Source organism: Centrocercus urophasianus, unplaced genomic scaffold, assembly GCF_019232065.1.
Source record: "Centrocercus urophasianus isolate 14NV4802_14NV808 unplaced genomic scaffold, USGS_Curo_1.0 seq_31, whole genome shotgun sequence".
NCBI classification, from domain to species: domain Eukaryota; kingdom Metazoa; phylum Chordata; class Aves; order Galliformes; family Phasianidae; genus Centrocercus; species Centrocercus urophasianus.
The window spans coordinates 8,255,311-8,280,000 of record NW_024884878.1 but is presented as its reverse complement, the minus strand read 5'-3'; positions in this window follow the sequence as shown (position 1 = coordinate 8,280,000).

The following is a 24,690-nucleotide window of genomic DNA, read 5'->3' as shown; positions in this document are numbered from 1 at the left end:
CCCCCCCCCCCCCCCCAGCTAGTTCAAACTACAAAGTACTCTGCACTCACCTGGAATAGGTCATGTTGTATCTCAAGCTACAGCAACCTAACACCCAGCGCAGAGACCTAGGAACTATAAGCAGCCTGTACTTTTGCAAATTGCATACTGCTGAGTAAAAGTTAGAAAAGGGGAAAGCTTATATCTGTCTCTTATAGATCTGCTTATTCAAAATATATTCAAGCCTCTTTACATACTTTTGTACAGAATCACAGAATTGTAGAGGTTGGAAGGGACATCTGGAGTCCAACCCCCAACTTTCCACATTTTATTTCCATCTTTGCTGTACAACATTGATTGGAAACTTTTAACTTTGCTTTTGAAATACAAAGCTCAGTCTGGAGTAGTTTGTACATCTTCCCCTGAAGGCATTTGTTAACTCTGACACCTCAATATCAACTTTCTTGTGTTTTTCTTGTGTTTTGAGGATGACAAAGTACTTTTTGTGTGTGTGTATGCCAAGTGTGGAAAGGAAATACGTTTTATACAATCATTGAGTTTGATTTAATTTTCTGTTGTATGTTCAACTCTTTGAAAGGGTAGATAACAATAAGACAAGGGGAAATGGTTTTAAGTTGAAGAAGGGAAGATTTAGGTTGGATGTCAGGGGGAAGTTCTTTACAGAGAGCGATGAGGTGCTGGAACAGCTGCCCAGAGAGGCTGTGATGCCCCGTCCATCCCTGGAGGTGTTCAAGGCCAGGTTGGATGGGGCCCTGGGCAGCCTGGGCTGGTATTAAATATGGAGGTTGGTGGCCCTGACTGTGGTTGGAGGGTTGAAGATTCATGATCCTTGAGGTCCCTTCCAACCCAGGCCATTCTGTGATTCTGTAATTCAACTGCATAACAAAAAAAACAAAACAAAACATAACAAAACAAAACAAACAAAACAAAACAAAAAAAAAAAAAAAAGAAAGAGAGAGAGAAAGAGAAAAGTTTGCATCTAAGAACAAAAATAGCATCTCATCCATCCTTTGCACAAATAACTTTGACTTGCTGCATTATTTGCTACCTCCAGTACTATCATCTGGGGAGAACCCCTGGGGTTAAGCTGACTCTCTGCTTAAGCTCTGAGTGATACTTGTTCATGCTTGTTACAGTGAATACAGAAAGCACTGAATTACTTGAGAAGTGAGAGTGCCCGTAGGCAGCTGGTTTGTACTATAAGAAACTACTTCTTAACTGACTTCTGAAAAGTGCAGTTGCTTAATCACACTTGAATAAGCTGCCAAATCTCATAGGGCAGAACATGCAAAAGAGGTTTATTTAAGCTGCCTGTAAGATACTTCCATGCTCCCTTCTTTTTAAAATAACAAGTAGAATTTAGAGCAAAAAAGGATCATCACGTTTAGTCGTAACCAAAATCTGTGCAGTCCTTATTCAGGATACGGAAATGCAGCTGTGGAGGGAAGAAAGGAAGTTATTTACTGAATTTAGGGTAGGAAGTTCTTGTATGCAGGGCTCTGATTTTTAAGTTTCAGACACTTCTGGGCACCTGGTACAGAGAAGATGAGAATTTTATGGTTGAGATATTGGGAGTTTTCAGAGTGGACAAAAAGAAAGGAAGGGTGTTTGACTTCCTGGAGGAGACACTCAGTGTACCTGGTTTTAGTCTCAACTACAAGAAGGATGATCATTTTGCTGTCAGAGATCACAGATATTCCAGTCAATGGGCAGATTAGAGAAACAATCCCTAAGGAAAAGATAACACACTCAAATAGCAATTACTTGTGCCTTACTGATGAAACAGGTGTGTGATACCACCCAGATCTCTCAAGTGGGCAACAGGCACTTAATGCAAAAGATGTGGCGTATTTCTAGAAGGAGAAGTGATGGGATAGATTTAAGATCCAATCTCAAGTGCCAGAAGTGTTCTTAATCTGAAGGGGCAGAGAGAGAAAAATCTGTTAGGGAGCTTTTAAAACAAAAGCCTGCTTGAAAAATTATTTCCAAGAATTTCTCTTTTTGATATTGCATAATTATATTAAAATCATCATTCAAACAATCACTTTTCCATTTAGAAATCCCTCAAATTATACCAAAGAACTAGAAAATTCTACTAGTTAAATGAAGCAATCCTCTTAGCACATACCAGAATTAGGGTGAGTGTCCTGAGGTCTCCACATATAACATCTCTTCTTCAGCTTCTGTCCTTGCATGGGGGAAGGAAATCTTGATATTTGGAATAACATGAAGCATCAGAACCTTATACAAGTTGTGAAGATAATCAGAAAACAGGACTGCAAGGCCTGCTGAAAAGCATGTTTGCCCCGATGTGTAGGGCTGGCACTTCTAACAACCTGCACTGCAAGAGTTGGGAGCTCCCTTTTCAATGAAGCCTTCTCTTTTCCTCTTGCCTGAAGTGACTCAGAACTACTTGAACAAGTTCAAGTCCAAAATGTAATTATGCCTTCCTCCTTCTAGCCTGGAAAGTTGGACCATTAAAGACATTTTAAGTAATAAATATTCTGTGCAGAGTGGAAATAGCGGCCCAGAAATTTGGTTCATTACTTCATTGCTTCATTACTGTTCACAGAAGGACTCTTAAATGTAGTGAGCTTTATAACAATATCTTGCCAGACTTCTTCCACAGACAATGTCTTGCACTGATGAAAAAATTAACAGAGCCTAGCAGGTTTGGGCAGTAACGCAGTAGAAGTAACAGGAAGAAATATAGAAAACCATTCCATGGGTTTTGCATGCTTTGTGCCTTTGCAGATGCTCTTGAATTTTATTTAAACCTGGAAGAACTGCCCTTGGGGTGCCAGGCAAAACATCAGTAAGCATTAGTACTGACTCCACAAAGAGGTAGTTTTGAGGTTGAGGTTATTGCTGCAAAACTCCTTTCATTTTTTTGCTGGCAGGCTCTTTGGTAAAGTTTAACTCTGTTTCTTCTGCTCTTTTGAATGTGACTTTTCCTGTTGTATAATAGTCATTTGTATCTCTTTAGGGTAGGAAGTTTACTGCCACAGAAGTAAAGTCCTGCAAGTATGAGTGCACACAGGGATATGTAACCTATTATGGGACCTAAAACTGATCAACTACCTGATGATGCTGCTCAGTTCTGCAGTACTCATGAGCCATTCAGCATCTATTACATTAATATTAACAGTTGTAGATGATTTATGCAGAGATCACAAAGTGTTAATGGCCCTCTGCCCAAAATCCAACTTTTTTTTTCTTCTGTAAACCATATTCCAACTGTATCTAAAGTTTCTAATACACTACAACTGGTGCTTAATAACAGCTAGGTGAGAAGTGCTGGTGACCAAAGTAAGCATGGCAAAAGAAAAAACAAATACCATCAGATCAAATATGCTTTTTTTTTTTTTTAATAATTAGAAGAAAAGAAAATATTCCTAATAATATATAATAAATAATATATAATAATGTAATTCTAATGAGGCAATATCTAGGCTTAGAATAGATGATCTAGTCTTCTATCTAAATGACAGATAAGCTTATAATGAATAGAACATGATTTAGTTTTACAAATAAAAATCTCATAAATTCACAGAATCTGTTGGAAAGGATCTCCAAGATCATCTAGTCCAACAACTGACCTGCCAGCCATGTCCCTCAGTACAGCATGTAAATATTTCTTGAACACCTTGAACAGAGACAGTGACTCCACCACCTTCCTGGGCAGCCCGCTCCAGTGCCTGACAACTCTAAGAGAAGAAATTCTTCCTAACATTCAACCTGAATCTTCCCTGGCACAACTCTTGTGGTCATTCCCTCTAGTGGACCCGAATCTCACCACAACCTACTTTAGAGAGCTGTAAGGTCTCCCCTGAGCCTCTTTTTCTCCAGACTAAGCAGTCTCACCTGCCTCAGCCACTCCTCATAAGACTTGTGCTCCAGACCTCTCACCAGCTTTGTTGCCCTTCTCTGGACACACTCCAGGGTTTAATGTCTTTCTTGTCAAGAGGGACCCAAAAGTGAACAAAATACTCAAGGTGTGGCCTCACCAGAGCCGAGTACAGGGGGATGATTACTTCTGTGCTCCTGCTAACAACATTATTTCTGCTATAAACCAAGATGCCACTGGCCTTCTTGGCCACCTGGGCACACTGCTGGCTCATGTTCAGCAAAGCATCAATCAATGCCCCCCAGATGCATTTCGTCCACACAGTCTTCCAGTCACTCTGCCCCAAGCTTGTAGCATTGCCTGGGATTGTTGTGGCCAGGCGTCAGGAGCTGGCACTTGTTCTCATTGATCTTCATCCTATTGGCCTCAGCCCAGCTATCTAGCCAGTCCAGATCCCTCTGATTGGCCTTCCTACCCCCAGGCAGATCAACACTTCCTGCCAACTGGTGCCATCTGTAATGTACTGAGAATGCACTCAATCCCTTTATCCCGATCATCAATAAAGATATTGAACAGGATAGGCCCCCGTACAGAACGCTGTGGAAGAGCATTGGTGACTGCTCACCAGCTGAATGTAACTCTATTTATCAGCACTCTCAGGGTTTGGATCTCAACTAGCCACTTCTTTACCCAGCAAAGACCATGGGCTGCCACCTTCCCCAGGATAGTGTGGGAGACAGTGTTGAAGGCTTTGCTGAAGTCAAGGTAGGCTGTCCTTTCATTTATCCACCAAGTGGGTCAATCAATCATAGGAGATCAGGTTGGTCAAGCAGGACCAATTTTTCATGAATCCGTGCCAAATGGGTCTGATCCTCTAGTTGTCCCACACATGCTGTGTGACCTCCCTCGAGATGGTCTGCTCCATGTCCTTTCCTGGCACCAACAGCAGGCTGATGTGCCTGTATTATCCTCCTTATGACCCTTCATATAGATTGGTGTCCCATAACCAAAGGCAATTTCCAAAGGACTTATTCTTGACAGAGACATGCTATCCTTAAATTTGAAATAAGATTCCGATCTTATTTGGAAAGCTGCTTTCTTAACGTTTTTACTTCATGTTTGTTCATTCTCTACTCAAGAAAAAATATTATTATTTTAATTTACTATTATTTTATTATTAGTCAGAAAATAGGTATTACTTTATAACTTGTTATAGAGTAATGAATAATTGTAGTGAAGATTTTTCTGTGTTCCTATAATATATAAATTACTTTTCTGTCATCCTGAGCAAATCTGAGAGTAAATTGTCAGGTGTATTGTTGCCCTCTAATATTTAAAGGGAGTTTATAAACATGAGGGAAATCAACTTTTTACATAGGTAGATCGTAGATGTGGATGCCCCTTCCCTGTAGGTGTTTAAGGCCAGGGTGGATGAGGCCCTGGTAATCTGACCTGGTACTTTATTCAGTGGTTGGCAACCCTGCCTGTGGCAGGGGAGTTAATGGTTCTTCAGGAGCCTTCCAATCCAAGCCATTCTATGAGTCTGTGATTCTATGTTTCTATGACTCTATGAGTTGTTGCTGAAATAAAATATATTTAAATCTGAATCTTGATGTTAAATGATGCCTTCGCACTCTGTCCACACATTATTCAATGACAGTACTCACCTTCCTTTGCATAACCACATTTAACTGTGGAAAACTGCATCTCTACGAGTTGTGTGAGATCTTTGCTTACATGTGAAAGTCATAAATACACTATTTAAATATTTATGGACTTTATTTTTTTTTTTTACTTTTGGGTAAATCTTAGCCCCTGGCTGAGTAAATCCAACTATGGTGTATTTGACAATCTGTTCTTTGAATTGCTTTGTTAACATGAATGCTTAATGTACCACCAGATTGGCCGTGCTTTAAAATTCAGGAATAGTGGGATTTGTCTGAGTATTATTCTACAGTATTACTAAATTTCTGAAAGAATGACACAGTATTTTTGGCTGGGAAATCTGTGAAGGTGACTTTTGGTATATGTGGAACCACAGGCACGCTCCTCAAATATTAGGACTAGCCTAGAAATAATTGCTGAAGCTACAAGAGGAATATATTCATGAATTCTATGTCTTTTTCTTCAGATGAAGTCATTGATCAAAATATTATTTTTTTTTTTAGAATTGCATTGAATTATTCTTCCAGTTGTGAAAAATTCTGTTTACAATCTTCACATAAATGTGACTCAAGGTTAAAAAACTATTCTGTGGTTCCAGATGGTGACATATAGGAAATTTTCAAAGGTCAGCCCTCAAAGTACAATACTTTATGACTTATTAAGTTGTTTATTCATGTTTTATCCTGCAGATATGCTTGCATGTGCACAAAATGATCATAAAACTGAGAAAAAAAACTCAGAACTTTATGAAGAGTTGAAAAATGATCTGAAATTCAGACTGTGGGTTGGCATCTGTATTTTGAGTATACTCAGCAAAATTATTGTTTCCTCTGGCCTGAATTTGTCCATGGAACCTAAGAATCAACATTTTAGTGTCTAGTCTCCAAATCTTGTGGAAATTACAGTATAGTATATTAATTTAATTAGTATTGCTCAGTAAAAAATTTCTCAGTAAAAAACTTTTTTTTTTTTTTTTTTGTTTTTATTTTATTAAGAAAATAACAATAATAAGTGTGTTAGGAACCTTACCATTCTTTCTGGCATCATCCAGTATTGTCCAGAGTTCTGGGATGACACAACCAATATTTTGCTTTCAGAATTCTCCAGTTTTATCTCTTCTTCCCTACCTACAAGGTTTGTTGTTGCTGCTTTTTTTTTAATGAAGGCTGGAAAAAAGCAAGCAGGGAAAGAGTGAGTGGGAAGCAATAGAGGTGGGTAAATCAAAGTAAGAAAGGATTTTGGGTGCAGATACGAACAAATTTATGTCTTGAGCTACTATAACAAAATGTGTAAAGCCCTTTGCTTTGCTGAAGTGGTCATTAAACCAGAAAAACAAATAAATAAACAAAGTTTTGTTAAAAGTATTCTTTATAAATGGCCATTGTCAGATATATTTCCTAACTTGGATTTTATAACTTCATTAAATTAAATAAGGAATTTGCTTCTTACATATCACACCTATGCACGAATTTATACTATATGAACTAAGGTACAGTCTGTAAACTGAGGCATTATTCAGTCTTATCAGTATTCAACTGATAGGCAGAATGATTATCAATATCTAGGATGAGTTATATTCAAGGAAATATATATTTCATAAATATACTTTTTCAGATGCATATATTTAAATACTATTCTGAAGAAAAAAAAGGCAAGCATAAAGAATACAACTGGCCTTGATCACAGAGTTGAAGTAATCTCATTATTGAAAGATGCATCAGTTCTTTGGCATAGGAACTAGATCAGAAAGCTAGATCCCCTTGAAGGACAAGAGAATCAATCTGCATGTAAATTGGGGTCCTAATCCACGCATCTGCAGCCAATTTGAGAGAAGCGGGACTTTTGCAAGTAGCTGCATAAGGGAAAAAATATGATAGCATAAGATGGAAGCAATGAATTTCAATTTAATCTCCTACGTGATTCTCTCTACGCCATTTAGCCTGCTTTATTTTTCAGTGCTGTTTAAAATGCAACATTTTAATTTTTTTTCTCCTACTCTTTTATATTTTCTTTGAAGCAAGACAAACTTTTTACTTAAGCTAAAATGCTGGAATGCCTGATTTGAAGCGATTGGAAGCAGTAGATATTAATAGTACGTAATGGGGCTAGAGCCTGAATAGATTTAAATCTTTTTTTACTATTTTGGATCTTGCTTTCCATTGTAGTGTTTTCTTTTTTGCCCCACAAAATTCTTAGTGCCTGTTGCAAAGTCCTTGCTCTGTACTTCAGAAAGAGAGTTTTCTTTGACCTTGTCCACAGAAACTATTATCTGAAGATGTATTAAGCTTCACTAAGTAAATATATCCCTTGAAAGTTATACTGGTGGCCATAAACAAAATCGAATATACCTTAATGATAATTTATGGTGGATGGACTGGCAATAGCCTTAAAGGCTAATTTTAGCCCAGCTGTGTCTCATAAAGGCATTGTACCCTGAAAAGTCTCTCTTCTAGCACTGAGCCAAAAAGTAGATTATGGAGAGTAACCTTCTGTCACCTGCTTTGGTGAACAGACTCCTTCCTCCACTTGCCTGTGGCTCAACCAAGAGTTTAACAAGGGCAATGCTTGTTTTTCACCAGAGCTTATTTTCTAATGCCAGAACAGAAATCCTTCCCCTTACATTTCCTCATCCAGTATTTCACTCACATAATCAGTGAATTGTTTCTCCTACTCTGGTTCGGAGTCCTCAGTCCTAGGTGCATTCTGTGATTACAACAGCTGCTTCCCCAAGAGTTCAGTAACGTTTGGTGGCTACAGACTTTAGCTCTTTGGATGGGTCCCATAACACAGACAAAATACGATTATAGCAGCTGTATCACTCCCACTAGAATTAAGAATTCTTTGTCATAGCCCTTTCTTAATTTTTGTGTGAGAGCAGATCAAGGTTATCATGTCTACTCCAAGGAAACCCTCACTTTGGGAGTAGTATTATGTTTAATTTTCTTGAAAATAGTTTTTAAAATATACTTTTAACTCAAATTATTGCATTAAAGTAATAAGTAAAGTAATGAGAAGTGCTGCCTTTCCTCTTTCTCTTCTGTTTCTTCCTTGGTTTTGTGACAGAACAATAATGAGTATGCTAGTAAAACTCCAGCAGGATCAAGAAATATCTGGAAAATATTCTGTAGTCACGGTCAAGCTCCAAACATTTGCTGCAGTCTTTATACACCTTCTTGAGGTATATGCAGTCTATCAAGTCTTCATTTCAGAAAATGTTTGCTAGGCTTCTTAGGTCTACCTTCAATACTTTGCTCTCTTTAGGTTTATCTCATCCTTTCTCTTTCTGGGAAGAAGGAGATGTCTGTCTCTCAGAATCACATTATTTCATGCCTGCGTGTGTATATTTCCTTGCCCTTCTTTGCCCTGTCCACTCTGTTTGTTTTTTTTTTTGTCCTATTATTTATCCATTCATGCATTCCTACTTTCTCTCCACGTTCCTTTCCTCAACTGTTGGTATCTCTGATCCTTCTGTAGTCATGTCCTAATGGATTTTCCTTTTGTAGTCCTACTGAGTGCATTTATACCTGGTAACTGTGCACCACACCTGCACATTCAGCCTCAACAGAGCGTTAAAGCAAAGCTGCCTTTGGACTTTCTGACACTGTAAGCCACCAGGCAGTGTGAGGCTAGGAAATAGACTTTCTTGGTATATTCCATTATAGTTCAGTATTTGTTGTAGAGAGCACTGAAGCTGTGTTCAAAAGGCAATCTTTGCTTTTTTGTTTGTTTGTCCCCTAACAGTTGCTTATGAAAACAGGCAAGTAAGGCAGATTTTAATGTTTATAGGCTAAAATTTGGAATGCACTATGTATGTTGATATCAGGTGGGAGATGTACTTGGATAGCTCAAAATTATTTAGCACTTTAAGACGCTTAAATTATCTTTATCAGTGCCATTAAATTAACATTGGAAGATCTTCAGATGAAAGCTGCTTCCTTTTGCCAGATTCTAAAACACCCTGAAGATTAACAAATTTCAGCATAAGTCAGGGATGGGAGTACTAGAGAATTCAGGAAAGGAGATATCTTGCTAGGATGACATTTAAAGTACAATTCACTTCATAGTGTTCCCAACCCATCGTGATTTTTTTTTTCTTTGCAGATAGGGTAATTATATAATTAAAATATTAAAAATATATAAAAATACAAAAAGCTTGATGGAAACCTTTAGCTGGAATCCTAAAGGATTAAGCAAACATTGTCGCGAGAAATTTATTCTCAATTATTATTGTTAAGTATTTGCAATGGCAAACTGGGAAGAAATCCTGGTGCGTCTTAACTCTGGCAGCTTTTCCACAGACTTTAAAATGACAAGAGTTTTACTCTGGATTCTAACAATTAAGTTTATCCTCATGGTTTAAGGTATGTATGTACATGCTATTTTGTCTGAAAAAAATCCACCTTGAATAATTACATTCCCTATTTGGATCAGGTATAGTATGCTCATCTACTAAGCAATAGTCAGATGAATTAACAATCTTAAGACACAATACAAATTTCATGATAGATTTCAATATTAGCAATAATAAGGAAACACAATCACAATAATCACAATGACCCTAAAGTGGAACAGGACTCCATTTCCCAAGAGTACCAGTGCCAAGAGATGTGAATCCCTGTCACTTTTGCACTCTGATTTACACAGATAAAAATGAAACACAGAAGAAATATCAGCCAGGAAAAAATAATACATATTTTACCGAATAATATTTTAAGAACAATTTTTGTCCTAAAAAGAAAATCTCTCTAACCTTGCCCTTTATGTCCAGGGTGGAATTTCAGCTTAAAACAAGGGAAGGAGACATCTGCTTTGAATCGGGAGCTCAGATGTAGGTTTAGGTAAGGTCTCTACTGCTGATACCCCTGGAATTTCTCCTTGACCTTTTTCCCTCAGTAGTTACTATGGAATAAAAACCACTAATCTTTTCAAATAACAGAATTCTTGTTTTTCTGTCAACCTTTGCCTTAATAAATTCAAGGATCCTTTCCTGTCAGTCTGGATTGAAGCAATATAGAGAAAAAATTATCATGGTCTATGTATGAATCATCTCCCTGATCTCTCAAAATAAGAAAACTGACAAAAAAAGATTATTTAGTGAAATATGTTTTAGAGCTCCACAGATAAACAAAAGTCCAATTACTGTGTCACAGCATACAAACACGTTCAGTGGGACTTCCATGCCCACTAAGCCTCCCTGCTTGCCAAAATGCAATGCTTGGTAGCATTTCCAAAACTGTGAACATGCACTAATCTCCAAGTCAGGGAAGGAAGGGGCAGAAAATTGTTTCCTACTTAGTATTCATAGGTAACTAGGGCTTTCATGTACCTATACAAGCCTTTATTATTCTTTGCATTCCTTGCCAAGTCAAGTTCCAGCTGGGCTTTGGCCTTTCTGACCCCATTCCTACACAGCCTAGCATCACTGCTGTACTCCTCCTAGGGTACCTGTCCCTGCTTCTCCTGCCTGTGCATTTTCTTCTTTCTCTCCATGGCTCAGCCATGCTGATCTCTCGCCTTCCTTTCCTAACTTCCTCCACCTGAGGAAGTAGAGCTATTCTGAAGCTCTCTGCTCTGCTCCTCTGTCTTTGAGGACAGAATCCCAGGAGATTTTGTTGACTAACTCCCTGAAGGGCTGGGTGTTGGAATTCTTAAAGTTTAGAATCCTGATTTTAATCTTTGCTGGTCTGATAACCCTCAAGACTGTGAACTGCACCACTACGCTACGTGGCTGCTACAGCCCAGGCCCAGCAGGATGAGAGCCTGTGATCATGACAAATCTTGTAGCTGGAGGAAGAAGCTTCATCAACAGGCTCCACTTGATCAGGTGGCCGCAGGGCTACCTTTGTTCCCTTAATCTCTCTCACTAATAGGCTTTCAATTTGAATGTAAAGAAGCAATAAAAGAAAATTAAAAAAAAATTAGACTGAAATTCATAATACCCATTCCACTTTCATCTAATTCCAACTCATTATGTGGCTGCTTCTTAAAAATGTATCAGTCTAATCCCCCTCTTTCTCTTTGTTTATTTGAATGATTCATTTCAATTTTTCTACAAAAGACATCCTCCAGTTTGTTGTCACCACAGATAATGGAATTTGGAAGATTGCAGTCTCTTTGCTACTATTCCACTTTTCTTTTTCCTTTGGTTTTTATGTGTTTTTGTTCAGTTCTGTGTTTTCGTGTTTATGTGGTTTTGTGTTGCTAGGCAGTATGATACATTTCTCAAGTACAGCTGGTGTTCACTCACATTCTTCCTCATCCACTTTTCCCTTTTCCCTCATGAACAAAGACAGGATTACCTTTTCTGTATGGATAGATCATATTTTCATCACTTTATTTTTCTTACTTTCTGTCTTTTTGAAAGACTATGTGTCCAAAGCTGTGCACTGAAGCAGAAAAAGGACTCTTCATAGCAAGTTAACAGAGCTGTTCATGAGCAAGAGGACATGAGAGAAGAAAATAATTGCTAAGATGAAGCAGCTCAGGGAAGAAAAGAGGAAGAGACTGAAAACAAGCCTCAGCAGCCATCAACCTTCAAATCCTTTTTTGTTGTGCCACAGTCTTCCAGGCCATCTTGTACATGCCAGCATATGTGAGCAAGTATGTAGAACAGAGGCATACAAAGTAAAAAAGGTAGAATTAGAGAACTGGGAGTTTCAGGAAAGAGACTGTTATCTCAGGGCTGCAAAACAGAAAGGTGGAAAAAACAAAATGGAAAAAGCAGAGCATTGATGGATATGCAGCAGAGTGGCACTCAGGCTGTGCTTCAGAGTGCAGTGAGGGTTGATCCATTCCATCCAGCCTGCCCAGCAAAAAATACTCAGGTATCTTTATGTTAACAAAACATATTGGTGGTAGACTTACTGGCTGTCTTTTGTGTTATGCTTGCTCACTGATGACTGCTCAATACAAGGATGAGAAGAAGAAGCAATACTGACTTTAAAAGCAGCAACAGGACTGAGAGAGATTGATCTCTCCTATTCTAATTGGACATGAAAATGTGTAAATAGCAATTATAAAATCATAGAATGGCTTGTACTAAAAGGGACCTGCTGTGGGCAGGCTTGCCACCTCTAGATCAGACACCTCCAGGAATTAGCCATCTACAACTTCCCTGGGAAGTGTGTGCCATCTTGAGTGAAAAATTTCCCCCTAACTTCTAATCAAAATCTCTCCTCTTTTAGTTTAAAACATTCCCCCTTGTCATATCAGAATTAGGTCATTTAGAAAGTCGGCTCCCCTCCTGCTCACAAGCTCTCTTTAAGTATCAGAAGCCTACAGTGAGGTCTCCCTGAAGTCCTCTTTTCTTCAAGCTAAACAAACCCAGCTCCCTCAATGCTTCTTCACAGGAGAGGTACTCCAGCCCTCTGAGCATCTTCATGTCCTCCACTGGAACTGCTCCAACAGCTCTACATCTTTCATGTGGTAGGGACCCCAAACTTGGACACTGAACTCCAGATGGGGCATCATTATGGCTGAACAAAGAGGGACAGTTACCTCCTCTCCTTGCTGGTCACACCTCTGTTCATGCAGGCCAGAATACCATTGGCCTTCCAGACTGCAATCATACACAGCTGGCTCATGTCCACCTTTCCATCCAGCAGGATCCCCAAGACCTCATTTGCAGCACTGTTCAAGAAGAATTCTTCTCCCACTCTGTACACATATCCGGGATTTCTGTCCCCCAAGAGCAACATCTTGCATACCCAGGGAAGAAAAGCAGCATGCAAAGGTAAAGTGTGAAGGCATGGACCTCATTCAGCAAGTAGGATTAGCAATGTGTCCTGAGCAGGGAAACAGGAGAAGATATCACATGTCAGGACCTCTGCAGCAGAGAAGAGATGGATTCAGTATTTTTAGAAGGAATGTAATGAAATTAAAACAAAATCTTTCAGATGACCTCTATCAAGGTGTTTGATCTATGAGCTGTATATAGAGTACATATAGGTCTAGTATCAGATATGGAGTTTCGTGGTCCTACATGCAGCAGGGGGGTTGGAGCTTGATGATCCTTGAGGTCCCTTCCGACCCAAGCCATTCTGTGATTCTATGATACATTGCAGAAAAGAAGATGAAAAATGCAAATCTTGTAAAATAAATTTTTTTCTTCTTAGAAATATAAGATTTTTTCTTCTTAGAAATATTATATTAGATGTTAGTGCACTTTAATTTTGTTGATTTTTGTTCTTTGCTCAGTCACCAATATCATATGTGATAAGTGAAATACTGGAAACTGCTTCTTGTTAAAAAGTGATTTAACACCGACTCAGAGACAGGGGCCAAGAACTCCATTTGGCATGGCTTCAGTGGTCACTTTTGCATTCCATACTGAGATAAATTCCTCCTGGATGCTAGTATGTCAGAAATTTTGCAGAAATCTATTCCAAACAAGGCTATGTGGAAAAAGTAAACCTTCTACAAAGACGAGGTTTGGAAAAGAAAAAAAAAAGAAAACATTTACACTTTCAGTCTCAGAATGAAATCAAGAGCAATAGGATAAAATATACTATAAACTGTCTACTGTTTCTAGCAGCACAAACAAGGATGTTCAGTCACTGAAGGCTTCAGCCCACTCTTAGAACGTGTGGGGTCAACTAAGTCGTCTGGCTTCTCTTCAAAAAGTAAGCAATGAGAACATAAACATTACTTTAAAGTTCTAAAGATGGAATCAATAAACTCTATGCCAGAAGAGTGAACAGAATGAACTTAGGAAAGCTGAAAATATTTGAATAAACCACATTTATTAAGAAAAGCTCCTCACTGTAATAAGCTTTCTTGGCAGTAGATTTAGCCTCAATACCCCTTAAGAATGTGAATGACAAATGAGGCAATACGCACTGGGACTAATTCCCTCTGGCTTCTGTCCTTTTAGAATAGAATAGTAGCAGAGAATCCTTTGGGTTGGAAAAGACCGCTAGCATCATTTAGATAATATTTCTTCAGTTTTCAGCTTCACTGTACTGACCAACTTTCTGGTTAACAGTGAACTACTCCTACAAACTGCTGTTTTAACTCATTAATCTTACAAAGCCATATCTGATTACTGAGTGAAAATTAGAAAAATAAATTTTATAAATGACTGTTAAGCAAAGTGGAGGCCTATATACTTAAAAGTATAATAGATTTGTCAAGAGGCAATACAAAATATTACTTTTTATCATATTTTAAGTAGTGAAAGTTTATTTACTTTGTTGCAGAAACTCCTTTTGTTGTGAAGGGGAAACAGCAGAGAGTAGCCAGTTCACTGAGTAAAACTGCTCTGACAACAAATGAGTAAACTGTGGAAAGGCCAAATATTACATGTTTAGGCAGACATCCCTGGGTGATGAAACAAAACTAGAAATGGGTCTGTTGTGCACTGTGATCTTACTGCCAGGAGGATTTCATCTGTTCTGACAGAGGTCAGATAATCGTAGAATCTTAGAATCATTAATATTGGAACGGACTTCAGTAGTTACCTAGTCCAACTGTCAATCCATGCCCACTAAACCATGTCCCCCAGAACCATAGCTTCACGTTTCTTGAACACCTGCAGGGACAACGACTCCTCCACTTCCCTAAGCATCTGTTCCAATGTATCATCACTCTTTCTGAGAAATTTTTACTATTACCCATTCTGAACCTCCCCTGGTCTGACTTGAGGCCATGACCTCCCCTTCTGTTACTGTTACCTGGGAGAAGAGGCCAACCCCCACATTGCCACCACCTCCTTTCAGGGAGATATAGGGAGTGATAACATCTCCCCTGAATCTGCTCTTTCAAAGGCTGAACAGTCCCAGTTCTCTCAGCTGCTCCCCAAAAAACTTGTGTTTGCTGTGATGTACTTGGCTTGCTTTTCATCACCCTGAGTTCCAAGCTGCCAGTCCTGCCTGGGACCAGGCACCTGCACTGAAGCCATGGGGTGACACAGTTGATGACCTGACAGTCACGGAGCTAGGCTGGCTTCCAGAGTACCACCCCCACGTCACTCACCTCTGCAGCACCACTCTGAAGCTCTTGTGACTTATCTTGTCTTCTATAGCTATCTTCTGCACTGATTTTGTGCCAGCGCTCAGGAAAGGAATTTGATTACAACAAACATACATTTTGAGCTCTTTCTGAAAACAGTTGCTTTGTCTTCAACTTACTGTACTTAGCAGTAAAAATGTGTTATAAGAATAAATATCTGCTGCAGGAAAGCTGTATAAGCTCACATAACAAACTAAAAACTCAAAAAATAAAATGTTTTCTAAGATACCTGGAAGGCAACACATGCTTTAGAAGGACAAAACACTGGGAAAAATCAAGACAGATTTTTTCCATGAATGTTAATATTGTGCCTATTGCTTGGCAGGATTTTTCTGCTGATATGTAACACTGAACCTTTCTATGCTAAATCTTTCTTAATTAATAAAATGTCCTGTTATAAACACTGTCATATTGGTTTTTCTTTGTTTGCAGTGTCTGTATAGTTAGTTCAGAGGTCATTAGGAAAGTCAGTCTCCTAGGGATTCAAACAGTGTAGAATAAATTCAAAGCTAACTAGGAATAGAAAGCTGGAATACTTTTTCAAAAAATAAAAGGCAACTAAAAAAAATATACATTATTCTATTAAGAATCTTCCTTATTATTGTTCATATTCATTTGTACTACTGTTATTTATTCCAGATAATAATTTAAATCTCAGATAGTTAGAGTTATGATCTAGCTGTGGTTAAAAGCACAGAAATTATTCTAACTTCACTGGGCTCATACCTTTAAATTTTAATACCTTTCTCATACCTTTAAATTTGTCAGGATATTTGGTTTCTTTGCTAAGATACTCCATCAGTCCTTAGTTCTAATAAAAAATTGGATTCTGGGTAACACGTTGAAAAGTTTTTTGGTTTTTGGTTTTGTTGTTTTCTTGTTTGTTTTTTTTTTTGTTTTTTTTTTAACTTTTTCTACATTGGTGAAAAGAAAACTTGTTGGAAATTAAGAACTGCATTTTAAGTGACAGTGTGTTTCTGATTATTTGAACTGTAGGGCTTCCACTCACCAGAAAGGACTAATTTTCATCTCCTGTCCTAAAAACACATATAGCACATAATAGATTTCTCCCTTATATTCTCAAGAGATGTCAATGGAAATGACTTTGAAAATATCTGTTTTTGGAATTTTATTATCAGATTCTTAAGAAGTAGTCTGACCTTCAGAAAATAATTTCTCTTTGTTCTTGAAATTGTGTTCCTTTAATGTGAGTCCAAAATAGAGACACAAATGTATATATTTTTAATGATTTATTGTTTTCCAAAAGGATATTCCAAAATATTTTGCATCATAATTGTTTACGTTCTAAAGTTGTCCAATTCAAACGCATGATAATAAGATGAATACTCAACTTCCTTTTTTTTTTTTTTTTTCAGAAAACATACTTCTCGTGTTTTATGAAATATTAAGAAGTAGCTCTCACATTTTGCAGCAATTAGCAGTAAGTGTAAGCAAAACTCAGTGCCTGCCTCTAATAAGAGAAAGCGGCAGGTCTGCCTAATGACAGAAAAGCACTGATTTGAGAAAAGAGCTCTACTAATAATTCTCAGAAGCGCTCTGCCCATTCGCAATTGTGTTCGTGTGAGCATCTAAAATGTTTTTGGAAGTTCTAAACTTTGTCCAAGGTTCCGTTTAAAAAAGGAAAAGAAATAAAGAGAGAAAATAGAAAGGCCAAGAAATTAATTAACTGACTTGTGGAAAGAAACCTTGATGTTTAATTATTTTTCAGCACTCTCATCTAGCCTTGCTCTACTTCTCTGGGCTGCAATGTCCTTTAGAAGGCACAGAATACTGTAAGAGTTTGCCCAACTGTATTTGGAGTATCATGCAAACACATCATATGTGGGGAAGAAAAATGTGATTGCTAATCATAAAATCATGGAATTGTTCAAGTTGGAAAAGACCTTGAAGATCATCAAATCCAACCGCAACCTAACCATATTCTGCCAACTCTAACCCTCTGCTAAATCATGTCCCTTAGCTGTTTGTGCTGTCTTTGTAGATGTAATGTGTCATCAGATTTAAAATCTGAATACAAATCTGTGTTGTTTAAGGTATGCCAAAGCGCACCTCAAGTTAAATCACTTTAAGAAATATCTGAGTAGATACAGGACTATACACTTAACTTAGGGCATATATCAGTCACTGTATGAATACACATTCACCGACTAAAGAGTGCAACACCACTGGCTTTTTTTCTTTAATCTTCTATAAGATACAATGAACCTCTCCTTTCTCTTCTGTATTCCTTATACCTAAAACTGAGTGCAGTCTCAGCCACCTTCCAATCATGCCAAATACCTGCAGAGCATGAGAACATACTACACTCACCCTCCAGAAGAGCACTTTTTGCATGCCTTTAGCAGTTACAGTGAGCCTGAAAAGTCCATCTTCTGACTTGATTCCCTGTATCTCTGTTTAACAAGTATCACAGAGAATAATTTTGCTAACACTGCTTTCTGTTGTAACATTTCCCCATGGTGTTCACAAAAAAAAGAAAAAAGACTACCATGGGAAAACAGAGAATGATGACATAAGCCTTTTCCAAAGGGATTCCCTGTATTGATTATACCAAAGGGATATCCAGTGCAGGGTGAACTCGTAGAGCCATATGTGTCCAACCCTCTAGTTTTATGTTTTCACTTTTTTTTTTTTTTAATGTTTTAATTAAAGGTATATATATATATTTAAAGTCCTTGTTACTTACATACATCAACTGTCTAATATATATTATATGTGTTCCTGGCAAGCCAAAAGGCTGGGCACCTCAACAGATCACAGAGAGAGAAGGTCAAATAGGATGGAATTTTATGACTTAAGGGATGTGAGTGGATGCCGGTTCATGACCAGTAGAAGCAGCAGTTCTAAGAGGTCCTGAGAGACAGATTAACTTTATTCCATTGTTTCAGAATATAGAAATAGAGATAAAAACAAATACAAGCGTGAGAGGTTGTGAAGTTGCAAAGATTTCCAAGGGTAAGACTTCATGCAAATTCAGGTGCTTCACAGTGCACTCAGTTGCTTCAGTCTCTAGCTGTTAACAAGATTTACGTCTATGCGCTGAAACCAAACTGTGATTCTGTATGTGTTTGTAAATGCTATGTAACAAAATATCACCCAGGTTTCCTAAAAGCTCATAAAGAACTCAGTAAGTATCTGTTATGTTCTGAGATGTCAACTCATAAACCTCTGTGTAAATTGAAAGACCAATAACATCTTTTCCTGTTATAACAAAACAAGAAAAAACACATCAGTCTCTTTTAGGGGACACTTCAAGGAATTTCAGTCTTGTAATCAATATATTTCTATATTCGCTCACCTAATCGGAGCACATCTGCTTTTCAGCTAAATTAGTGTTCAATAAAAGAGTCACAGAATCAAAATTACAACTTTCTTATATTGATTTCTTCTGCATGTTACTCGGAGTGCAAAACTAAATAATTTCATTTTAATTATTTGTCCTGCTTAAAACTGACACAAATCATTCCTTTATAAGACGTTTTCCTCTGTCAAGACTACAGCATTTTAAGCTGCAGCCTCTGCCACTCATTATTTTAGCTATGACGATTCAACTGTTCTATAGACATCTTTTCTAAATATTTTGCTCTCTAAGCCTGACATCTGTTACTGAATATCTTTATGGAAAAGCTGGTCACAGCTGCTTGCAGAGCATGCTGTTAGAGGAATCTTATGACTGGGACATGAGACTCTTATCTCTCACCAAGTCTAAAATAGTTTCCCAAAGTGGACTAGCCTTTCAATCAGTTATCAGTTTTAGAAGGTGTCTCTGTCCAGGGAAACAGTTATAAAAAGAAGACAAATCTATCTGTATGTTCCACAGATTCTTGTGAATTACAATGGAAAACTCAACGTTAGCATTTTGAAGTCTAATGGAAGTGCTCCATCCAGGCAAGTCTTCATGCAGCCGAGAGCAGAAATGGCACGCATTGCTGTGAGGCTCTGATTTTATAACAGTGCTATTTATCTCAAGATAGAAGAAAAGCTATGTACCACTTCCCAGACCCTGGTACAGAGGAGAGGCAGAAGTCAATCCTGTATGCACCCCTGTCTGCAAAGAATTTATGGGCATAGAGCCTCCACCTGGCAGCCATGCACTCCGTTGGGCTCTGGGACCTTCACAGATTTTTGAAATCAAAACCAGCTTAAATCTTAACACCATGTTTCTAGCTCCTATTAAATTGCATCAGATATGCCCAAATGCTGGTTCCCTTAGTTTGCAGAGGTGATGTCCCTTAGGGAAACAGCAATGGAGCTAAGGTTGGATCCAACCTTAAGGTTGGACAACTCCAGCTTGAAGTTTCTAGGAAACTTCCAAAGTCACCTGCCACAACATCCAAGGCTCCTTCAGCCCTGAAAAGGACCAGAGCACTCATTTTATGCCAGCACTGCTTACATTCACTCATTTTAACAAAGAGAGGAGCTGCGCATCACACTGTTGCCAAGATACCAAGTGAACTACCATTGATTTATTAATTGCTATCTTTTCCAAATTAATTGGTACTCTCTTTATTCTCCTAATACATTTGTCTTCAGACCCATTGGTGCCCTACTGGGAACCTTTCAAGAGATGATTTGGCTGGGGACTGAGCCAGTAATTTTGAAGCGTTTGCAGGGCCCCCAGGCAAATTCACTTTCCCATTTTTTCTGCCTGCACCTGGCAGAACGTTGAACAAAGGTGAACAAAGTTTCCATAATGAAACCCAAATGGTGAGGTTATATTCATGTTTTCCTTTCAACTGAATGTTTGTGTTAATAATACTATTTAGCTTTAAGTGGGAGGAAAGCCTGAATAAAACTGATCCAGCCATACTTGATTCCTCTGTTGAGAAAGATTTTTAACTTTAAATGAAAAATGGCTGAGGTTATGAATTTTTATCTCAACCACTTTTTTTATCATGAGTGAAATAGTGTGAAAAATAAGTATTTCAAGAATATATACTTAAAAAAAAACACCCAACAACATGAAGTTTGCAACATTAGTAAATATATCAACATGTTTGCCTGTAGTGCTTCATAGTTGACTTGAGCAAAAATACCACACAATATATTCTAGAACGTTTTGATATATATATATATATATTTCTATAACAGAAGATACTACTTTATGCCTGATATAGGATGGTTTGTTTAGCAATAGAGATTAGTACATTAGTTTAAGAACCAATATATTAGCTTAGCAAAAGGAGCCCATGAATGATAGCTCTAACACTTTCCATTTCTCACCATCAGGCTCAATATTTTTATATGTCCAAATTTTAAAAGGACGCATAAGGGAAGGGAGATGCAGCATATCTGTCTTTCATGTTTTTTATTTTGAAATACAGTAACTCTTAACTGTTCTTCAAACAAAACTCAATTTTCACTCTCTGATCTGGTAGCCTCGAATGGGGCACACACTAAACTCCCTGTGATTCAGGAGGACTCCATCTGGACTGTTATAAGTTCATGCGGCCTGATGAGATTTACCCAAGAGTGCTGAGGGAACTGGCCGAGCTGCTCGCCATTATCTGTCAGCGCTCCTTGTTGACTGGTGAGATCCCAGAAGGCTGGAGGCTTGCCAGTGTGACTGCCGTCTACAAGAATGGATCCAAGGAACTGTAGACCTGTTAGCCTGACCTCAGTGTCTGGGAAGATTATGGAGCAGATTGTCTTGAGGGAGATCACACAGCATGTGCAGGACAGCCAGGGGATCAGGCCTAGCAGCATGGGTTAATGGGCAGGTCCTGTTTGACCAACCTGATCTCCTTCTATGATCTAGTGACCCGTGTGGTAGACGAGGGAAAGGCTGTTGATGCAGTCTGCCTAGACTTCAGCAAAGCCTTTGACACTGTCTCCCACAGCATTCTCGTGCAGAAGCTGGCAGCCCGTGGCTTGGACAGGTGCACTCTTGGCTGGATAAGGAACTAGCTGAAAAGCTGGGCCCAGACAGTGGTGGTGAATGAAGTTAAATCCAGCTGGTGACCGATCATAAGTGCTGTTTCCCAGGGGTCGGTGCTGGGGCCTGTCCTCTTCAGTATCTTTATTGATGACCTGGATGAGGGCATTGAGTGCACCCTCAGTAAGTTTGCAGATGACACCAAATTGGCTGGAAGTGTGGATCTGCCTGGGGGTAGCGAGGCCATACAGAGGGACCTGGACAGGCTGGAGAGCTGGGCTGAAGCCAATGGGATGAGGTTCAACAAGGCCAAATGCCGGGTCCTGCACTTTGGCTACAACAACCCCAGGCAACACTACAGGCTTGGGGCAGAGTGGCTGGAGGACTGCATAGAGGAAATGGGGGTATTGATTGATGCTCGGCTGAACATGAGCCAGCTGTGTGCCTAGGTGACCAAGAAGGCCAATGGCAGCCTGGCTTGCATCAGAAAGTGTTGCCAGCAAGAACAGAGCAGTGATTCTCCCCCTGTACACAGCACTGGTGAGGCTGCACCTCGAGTGCTGTGTCCAGTTTTGGACCCCTCGCTACAAGACATTGAGGCCCTGGAGCGGGTTCAAAGAAGGGCAACAAAGCTGGTGAGAGGTCTGGAACACAGGTCCTTGAGGGGAAGAAGATGAGATTGTTCAGTCTGGAGAAGAGGAGGCTTAGGGGAGACCTTATTGCTCTCTATAACTACCTGAAGGGAGGTTGTAGTGAGCTGGTGGTTGGCCTCTTCTCTCATGTAACTGGTGATAGGACTAGGAAGAATGGCTTCAAGCTGCGTCAGGGGAGATTTAGGCTGGACATTAGGAAGTATTACTTTTCCAAAAGAGTGGTTAGGCACTGGAATGGGCTGCCCAGGGAGATGGTGGAGTCACCGACCCTGGAGGTGCTCAAGGAATATTGGATTTTGTTGAGGGACATGGTTTAGTGAGAAATATTGGTGATAGTTTGATGGTTGGACTGGATGATCTTGTAGGTCTTTTCCAACCTTGGTGATTTTGTGATTCTCAATAATGTGAGATTCTGTGATTCTGTGATTCTCAGTAATTTTGCACAGGGGATATAATAGAAGATTTATATATTTTGCTTTAATGATTTTGCCTCACAAGAAGTACTGGAGTCACAGTAGGATACTTTTATCTCTTTCCTCAAAACGTGCAAGGACATTTTCCTTGGCTTCCACATATACTGTTTTAAAAAGTTGCTCACTATGGCCTAATAACCAAAGTGAATGAAAGTGGGTTAAAGGCCTCAGTAATGAAGCTGATGGTGAAAAATGAAAGCTGTAGGTGGACACTTGACTACCCAAGATACCACAGAGCATGGATGTTTCATATCTATGAGTCCTTGAAAAGGAATGAATGAGTGCCAGTGTACTGCATATGTATGTCATAACTGCTTGAATGTAGAACCTGTATTCTGAGAATACACACTTGCTTGTCAATTTGCCCTGTATGTATCACAAGGAATAAAGGAGTGCCACTTTCTAACATCACTTTGGAGTTAGAGTTTTCTTCCTGAATTTTGGATGACATTCCAAAACATGTAATTCCAAAATGTATCAGTTCTGGTGAAAGTTTTGATCAGACTGTTTGAGGGAAAATTTCCTTGGCCAAAGAGAGTTTATTCAATGCTCAAAACCAAATAGATAAACCTGACTTCTTCCTCAAAGATGTTTATAATTCACATATTGATATCTCATATAATCCTAGAAATGTTGGCTGGACTGCCACAGGTTATCTAGTCCAACCTCTGCTTGAAGAGCCAAGACTAAATCCAGCCAATTGTGGGCTGAACAAATTGAGTGTGGAAAACCTTCACGGATGGCTGTATACCTGTTCCAATGACCTTCCCAACTAGGAAATTATCCCAGTGCCCACCTTGAGTACTCCAAAACAAATCTTGTGGGCAATGTGACTTGCTCAGCCATCTGTCATGACTGAATGGCATCAGATTAAATTGTCTTTGTGGCTTTGCTTAGAGTTAGTAGTTACAGGCTGCTGTGGACTGTTGTCATCCTTAGCTTTCTCTATGCAGATCGAAGAAAGCCCGTCTCCATTTATCCTTTCCTCCTAAGTCATGCACCTTGGGGCCTTTGTCATCTTGGTGACTTTTGTCTGGGTGCTCCATGAAGATCCCTTCTGCACAAGTGAAGGGGGTCTCCAGGCACTCACAAGTTTGCAGGGAAAAGTAGTTACTAGAAAAGGGCAAAACAAGGAGAAGAAATGTACTTGCTGAGAAAGAAGAATTTTCCCAAGCTGACAAGCTCTTGAAACTCAAAGTTCCATTGAATCTGCAAGACCTCATAAACTTGCACACCAACAACCAGTCAAATCTACCGGAGGCAGCCAGTGCATACTGGCATCATTAGTAGAATATGTAATCTGGACCACAGCCAAGGGGTTCTCTGCACGCTGCTGAGTGCAGAGAAACAAGTGCAGAACTATATACACACCTGATAAAACAAGGATCCCAGAAGATTTTTCCAAAGAGTTCTGTAGAACCCAGCACGACTCTCAGCCTGTGAGACTGCAGCTGAGGTCAGGCTCCCCACTGCTGCTCCGTTTGGGAATGTGTGAGTCTGCTGCATGAGGGAATAACTCAATGTGGTGCCCGAATACTTTTCTGCTGTTAATAATAACTGCTTAATGAATAAAAGGTGTTTCCAAAATACTGGCCACAGTCTGTATTTCCCCACTACTCAATTCCTTATTAGGTAAAAGCGATTTTACAAATCCTTTCTGTATTCCCAAAAGCGTTTTTGAAGTGAGGGGCCCAAAATAGAACTCCAGGTGCAGCCTTGTGTTTTCTCTCAATATAACTGAAGTGCTTTTGTCTTCTAGTTATGACTCCTTTCTTATTAGACTACTGCTTTGAAGAGTATTTCCTTTGATTAATTTAGCAATGTGGAATTTGAACTAAACATATTTCTGCTGATATTTAATATCCCAGTAGCATATTGCCTTAAAGAATACTGTGTGAATGCAGAATACAGAGTAACATTTCTCCTTAGAGAAAACTCTTCCCGTCAGAATTGCTCAGGTCCTTGCCATAACTCTGTTACTAGGCTTGAAAGCCTGAAGCATTTTCTAACTTTCCAATATTTGTTATTCAGCATTTCAGAAATGAATTTTCTTGCCTTACTGCTGGCTGCCAGTCAGGAAAGTGTGGGAGTGATTTCTCTGATGCAATCCCATCATCTGGTGCTGCAAATATGGGCTTCAGATACAGC